This window comes from Piliocolobus tephrosceles, chromosome 19 (genome assembly GCF_002776525.5).
Source record: "Piliocolobus tephrosceles isolate RC106 chromosome 19, ASM277652v3, whole genome shotgun sequence".
In the NCBI taxonomy this organism is placed as follows: domain Eukaryota; kingdom Metazoa; phylum Chordata; class Mammalia; order Primates; family Cercopithecidae; genus Piliocolobus; species Piliocolobus tephrosceles.
This window is the reverse complement of record NC_045452.1, coordinates 4,567,645-4,574,463: the sequence shown is the minus strand read 5'-3', so window position 1 is coordinate 4,574,463 and position 6,819 is coordinate 4,567,645. Positions and strand designations below refer to the sequence as shown.

Below are 6,819 nucleotides of genomic sequence, written 5' to 3'. Positions count from 1 at the left end.
CGACAGAGCAAGACTCTGTCTCAAAAAAAAAAAAAAAAAAAAAAGTGGGTGGGATGGTGAGTGCTGGGTGGAGCTGGCTGCTCAGAGCATGCAGAGTTGGGGTTGAGGTCTCAGACCAAGAGTGCAGTAGCGCTATCTCGGTTCACTCCAACCTCCACCTCTTGGGTTGAAGCAATTCTCCTGCCTCAGTCTCCTGAGTAGCTGGGATTCCAGGCACACACCACCACACCCGGCTAATTTTTGTATTCTTAGTAGACATGGGTTTTACCATCATGTTGACCAGGCTGCTCTCAAAACTCCCAGCCTCAAGTGATCTGCCTGCCTCAGCCTCCCAAAGTGCTGGGATTACAGGCATGAGCCACTGTGCCTGGCCAATGTCATCACTTTTAAAGGAGCACTTCTATTCCTTCCCATCCTCCCTCAAACACATCATCTTGTCTGTCTCCACTGCTGTAGCCCCAGTATCTGACACCTAGTAGATGTTCAATAAATGTGAATGAATGGATAGTAAGCTGAAATGATACCTGTTTCAGCAGCTTTCCTATACTTTTCAGAACTAAAGGTAATCATTAAGGGGGAGGCAGAAGACCAGGCGCGGTGGCTCATGCCTGTAATCCCAGCACTTTGGGAGGCCAAGGTGGGTGTATCACCTGAGGTTGGGAGTTCGCGACCAGCCTGACCAACATGGAGAAACCCCATCTCTACTAAAAATACAAAATTAGCTGGGCATGGTGGCGCATGCCTGTAATCCCAGCTACTCAGGAGGCTGAGGCAGGAGAATTGCTTGAACCCGGGAAGTGGAGGTTGTGGTGAGCCGAGATTGCACCATTGCACTCCAGCCTGGGCAACAAGAGCAAAACTGTGTCTCAAAATAATAATAATAATAATAAAGGGGAGGCAGAATTTGAATCCTCTGATGTCACCCAGGATCCAGGAGACATTCTGTCCTACAAAGAATGGTGGAAGGAGCAAGATGTACTGCCCATTAGAAAAACTTCAGGTGACTCAGGCATGGTGGTTCATGCCTGTAATCCCAGCACTTTGGGAGGCGAAGGCTGGAGGATCACTTGAGACTAGAAGTTCAAGACTTGTGTGGGGCCGGGCACAGTGGCTCATGCCTGTAACCCTAGCACTTTGAGAGGCTGAGGTAGGTGGATCATTTGAGCCCAGGAGTTTGAGACTAGCCTGGGCAGCATGGCAAAACTGTCGCTATAAAAAATACAAAAAATTAGCCGGGCATGGTGGATGTGCCTGTGGTCCCAGCTCTTCAGGAAGCTGAGGTGACAGGACCTCCTGAGCCCAGGAGGTCAAGGCTGCAGTGAGCTGTGATCATGCCACTGTACTCCAGCCTGGGCAACAGGGCAAGACCCTGTCTCAAACAAAAAATAGCCAGGCACAGTGACTCATACCTGTAATCCCAATACCTTGGAAGGCCAAGGCAGGCAGATCACTTGAGCTCAGGAGTTTGAGACTAGTCTGGGCAACATGATGAAAGCCTATCTCCACCAAAAATACAAAAAATTACCCAGGCATGGTAGTGCACACCCGTGGTCCCAGCTACTCAGGAAGCTGAGGTGTGAAGATGCTTGAGCCAAAAGGTGGAGGCTGCAGTGAGCCATGATTGCACCACTGCACTCCAGCCTAGGTGACAGAGTGAGACCTCACTAAAAAAAAAAACAAAAACAAAAAACTTAAAAAAAAGGCCTCATGTTATTCAAACTTAGCATTCCGCTCTTATTACAGCTTTCTGCAAGTGCAGGTGTCTCCTGGCCTCCAACCCCCCTGGTTGGAGAATCAGTGCAAGAAAATGCTGGCACTCTGGCTTACATCTAGTCTGAGTCAGCAGAACAAAAATCAGAAGAACAAAATCCCTGGGGCCTCAACCAGAAAGCAATGTGGCTGTGTAGTCAAGGGGTCCCCAAAGCTGAAATAAATAGAGTCAGTAATGATGGCCTTGCCACCTGATATAGGGCTGTGGATGGGTTGAAAATACTGGAAACTCATTTGAGTCACAAATTGCTGCCACACTCTTTGAACCCAGAAGTAAGTGTGCCCTTATTTAATGGCACAGAACCAGTCTCTTGCCCACAAGAGTCTCTTGTCCACAATCCCTGGTCCTTCACTCCCTCTCTACCTCAACCTCAGCTGCTTTAAGGAGAAATGATGAGGGCAGGGATGAGGTCTCCCTGTCCTCAAGGGTGACCAAAGGCCATGAGCACCTGAGTATGCTAAGGAACACTGGGGACAAAAGTGCCTCAAAACGTTTATGTCTCTTGGATATGGGTGCATAAGCCACCGTCCTACCTGGCCTCATGGGGGAAGGGGAGTTTCCAAATTCAACTGACAGGGTTTGGACAAGTTTCACAGTGCAGAGAGAAAAAGCCAAGTGCTGTGGGGCCCTTTGGGACAATTCAATGTCTTGTTTTGTTGCATCTATACCTGAATTTGTAGTAGGAACTGGTGCTTCTCCTTCCAGCCCTGAAGTGCCAAAGGGGGTTCTCTCAGTCAGTGCTAGTGCGATAAACTCCCCTGCCATTTAACCCCTGTGGGTGAGTCAGGTTTTAACTCAGTCCCTCTGCCCTCTGATGTCCAAAAGTTTCACCATACAGATGACGTCCTCTTGGATGGCAAGTCAAAAGTCCCAGTCCTGGAGATCCTGATCATAGGTTACCACATCTCCACCAGCAGTGGGGACTGACAAACCCTGACAAAATTCCATTTCTTGGAATACGACTGCTGATTCACAAGGTTTTTTTGGTTTGTTTTTTTTGTTTGTTTTGTTTTCTGTTTTTTGAGATGGAGTCTTGCTGTCACCTGGGCTGGAGTGCAGTGGTGCGATCTCGGCTCACTGCAACCTCCGCCTCCCAGGTTCAAGTGATTCTTCTGCCTCAGCTTCCTGAGTAGTTGGGATTACAGGCACATGCCACCACAACCGGCTAATTTTTGTATTTGGAGTAGAGACGGAGTTTCACCATGTTGGCCAGGCTGGTCTCGAACTCCCGGCCTCAAGTGATCCACCAGCCTTGGCCTCCCAAAGTGCTGGGATTATATGCGTGAGCCACGGCACTCGGCCAATTCACGATGTTTAGTCCTTCCAGGAGTCAAGGAAAAGCTGCTGGTGGTCCTTCCACCATCACCAAAAAAGAAGGCCCTGCACCTTCTCAGACTCCTTGGGTATTGGAGACAGCATGTGCCTCACTTGGGCATCCTACTTGGTCCTTTACATCTGCTAACTTGCCAACCAGCACCCTTTAGAGCAGGGCCCAGGCCGGAAGGCTGTATTGGAAGCTGTCTAGCAAGCCCACTCTCTACCTGTGGGTCCTCAAAACCCTAATGATCCCTTTAAGCTATATAAGGTCTCTGTGACTAATTTTGCTGATTGGAACCTTTGGCAAAGGGAAGAAGACTGCACCCAGAGGTGCCCCTGTTTTGGACTTACTGCCTGTCTCGCTGACACAGTGGCCAGGTACACCTCTTTTGAAAAGCTTACTATCTGGGGTCTTCTTAGAACAGAATACCTGACCCACAAAAGGCTGGCTTTTATGGAATGGTGTACTTAAGATGAAAATGGTGTATTTAAGAACACAGCTAGTCTACCCCTGCCGACATCTCAGTTTTACATGAAAAAACTGGCAGCTAACTCTTTGGGGGACACTAATATCGCCCACTCCACCAAAGCAAAGTCACTGGCTCAACAACAGGAACCTCATTTCACAGAGGTTCTCCTAAATGCCAGGGCCTGGTTCACTGATGGGCTGATGAAGTGGAAGCCTCATGGTGTCCACAGGGCTGCTGTGGCTGTTCACCCTCAGAAGCAGCTGTGCAGAATGGAAAATGGATGAGTAACTCTGCTCAGTAGGCCCTGAGCCAATACTCCTCTTGGTAACCCTTGTTATATTTTTACTGACTCTTGGGGCGTTTCCTAGGTGTTTGGTCTGACACTTAGAAAACCTCAACTGGTGAATTAAAGACATCCATCTTTGGGTCATGAACTACAGAAATAAGTTTTGGCTGTGATTGCTCTGTCTGCATCACGCATGTAGATGCCCATGGTTGAAGCCTGTTCTCTGATGAGAGCAACTGAAATAAGGCTGTTGAGGGAGCCTGCATTAGCCATATTGCCATTGGGATCCATCATTGTGCTGGACATGGCAACACATCCACCATCATGGACTGGGCACAAGGGAAAAGACTATTTGGGTGTGTGTCGGTTTTTTGCTTGTTTTTTTAAGATGGAGTCTCACTCTGTCGCCCAGGCTAGAGTGCAGTGGCACCATCTTGGCTCACTACAACCTCTGCCTCCTGGGTTCAAGTGATTCTCCTGCCTCAGCCTCCCAAGTAGCTGGGATTACAGGCACGCACCACCATGCCCAGCTAATTTTTGTATTTTCAGTAGAGATGGGGTTTCACCATGTTGGCCAGACTGGTCTCGAACTCCTGACCTCAAGTGATCCATCCACCTTGGCTTCCCAAAGTGTTGGGATTACAGGCATGAGCCACTGCAGCCGGCCAGAAAAGACTATTTCTGATGCAGAGGCTACCACCACATACCAGGCTATGATTCCTACCAAAGGTTGGCCCATTTCTTTTGCAAAGGAGGAGGTCACCTTACACAGGACATGGCCCCAGCCTGCTCATTAGACCTTTGACATCTTGGGGCTATTGATGGTGTTTTACCACTGTTGACACTTTTTCAGGTTATTGGATTGTTCCAGTCCTATCAGCCAACTCTGGGCACACCACTGCAACCCTTGAAACTAATCTGTGTCATGTTTTGGCTCTCTAGACCTCTACAGTGTGACAATGGTGCACCTTTTATCACAAAAGCCACTCAACAATAGTCGTGGTATTCAAGAGATCTTCCACACTCCTGCCATCATGAGCATCTGGCATTGCTGAGTATTGGAATGGCTTCCTCAAAAATTGGGCTGGGCACAGTGGCTCATGCCTATAATCCCAGCACCTTGGGAGGCCAAGGCAGATCACCTGAGGTTGGGAGTTCGAGACCAGCCTGACCAACACAGTGAAACCCCATCTCTACTAAAAATACAAACATTAGCCGGGCATGGTGGCGGGTACCTGTAATCCCAGCTACTCTGGAGGCTGAGGCAGGAGAATTGCTTGAACCCGGGAGGTGGAGGTCGTGGTGAGCCAAGATCGCACCATTGCACTCCAGCCTGAGCGACAGAGCAAGAGTCCGTCTCAAAAAAAAAAAAAATAATAATAATAATAAACTCAAGGTTTCTACTCTACTTTTCTCCCTCCCTCCTGGTCCACACACTTTCATAAAGCATTTTGTTTTGTTTTTGTTTTTCGAGACGGAGTCTTGCTCTGTCTCCCAGACTGGAGTGCAGTGGTGCGATCTTGGCTCTGCCTCTTGAGTTCAAGCCATTCTCCTGCCTCAGCGTCCCAAGTAGCTTGGATTACAGGCACACGCCACCACGTCCAGCTAATTTTTGTATTTTAAGTAGAGACAGGGTTTCCCCATGTTGGCCACACTAGTCTTGAACTCCGGACCTCAAGAGATCCATCCACCTTGGCCTCCCAAAGTGCTGGGATTAAAGACGTGAGCTACTGCACTCGGCTTTTTCTTTTTCTTTCTTTTTTTTTTTTTTTTTTTTAAGTAGAGATGGGGTCTTGCTATGTTGACCAAGTTGGTCTCAAACTTCTGGCCTCAAGCAATCCTCCCATCTCAGCCTCCCAAAGAACTGGGATTTCAGGTATGAGCCAATGCGCCTGGCCCTATTAAAACATTTTGGTTACCAAATGCAGCTCTTTAAAAAGGCTACTTCCTAGAAAGGTGTATCTGAATGAAGAGGTGTAGGAAGGTTACAAAGACCTATTTTTAAAATTTGGGATTCTGATCAGACTCTTCCTGGACACACTGCTTCTTTGCCTTCCCCTAGCAGCAACCCCAGGCCAGCCTGGTGGGCACACCTTCTAGATGGCAGTCTAACTATAAGGGGGCCTAGGGGCTCGAACCTGATTGTGTTTCAGACACCTGGATTCTCTTGTTGGACTGACATGGTCTTAGAGCATAAGAATAATGACCACTTGGGCAAGTATGCTGCTCACCAAGACCCCTTTGAGTGGTACATATGGGACAAAGCGGGGAACATAATGGGTCTCTGTGCATTTTATAAAAATGCCCTTGTTCCTCTTGGACCTGACTCTTCCCATCAAAAAGTCTAGGTGTATGAAGCAGGTAACTGGAAAAAGAGATGGCTGGTACTGGTCCGTTCAGTCACCTCTTTTTCCTTAAAGAGGTGACTACAGGTACTGGAATGAGATACCGATTTGGGAGGGGGAGCAGCAATTCTGGCACCTAGGTAGAAAGTACTTTGGATTCCAGGAGATAAAGAGGAAGAGGCATTTATGATCTTTGTCCTTCATAATTGCCCCTGAAGACTTTCTTATGAACATAAAAAAGATCTGGTGCAGGTCTCCCAAACTTTTGCAAGCACCTTAAATTTAACTGACTGCAAAGCTGGGCATAGCGGCTCCTGCCTGTAATCCCAGCTACTTGGGAATTTGCAGGGGAGGATCACTCGAGGCAAGGAGTTCAAGGTTGCAGTGAGCTGCAATGGCACCACTGCGCTCCAGCCTAGGCAAGACTGAGAACCTGTCTCAAATAAAATAAATTTAACGACTGTGGGTTCTGCCTTGCCCCATCAGATGGCTTTGGCCGCTGTTTGGTTTGCTCACCATTCCCATTAACCTTACCAGAAGTCCACTGGAAAGAGCAGGGGATGTCCCTGGCTCCTGCACCTTCCATGAAAATCACCTGTTGTCATTCCCGTCCCTATTCCCATAGACCCC

At 48.3% G+C, this 6,819-nt stretch overlaps 1 protein-coding gene across 1 annotated transcript in view; it reads right to left on the bottom strand.

Moving 5' to 3' along the window:
• Positions 1-3,556: 3,556 nt before the first annotated feature.
• Positions 3,557-6,819, bottom strand: part of UPB1 (beta-ureidopropionase 1) — a 43,671-nt gene continuing 40,408 nt past the window's right edge. Inside the window, exon 11 of the mRNA XM_026449420.1 lies at positions 3,557-3,818. The gene's annotated coding sequence lies outside the window, so the exon portion shown is untranslated. The remainder of the gene's footprint in view (positions 3,819-6,819) is intronic.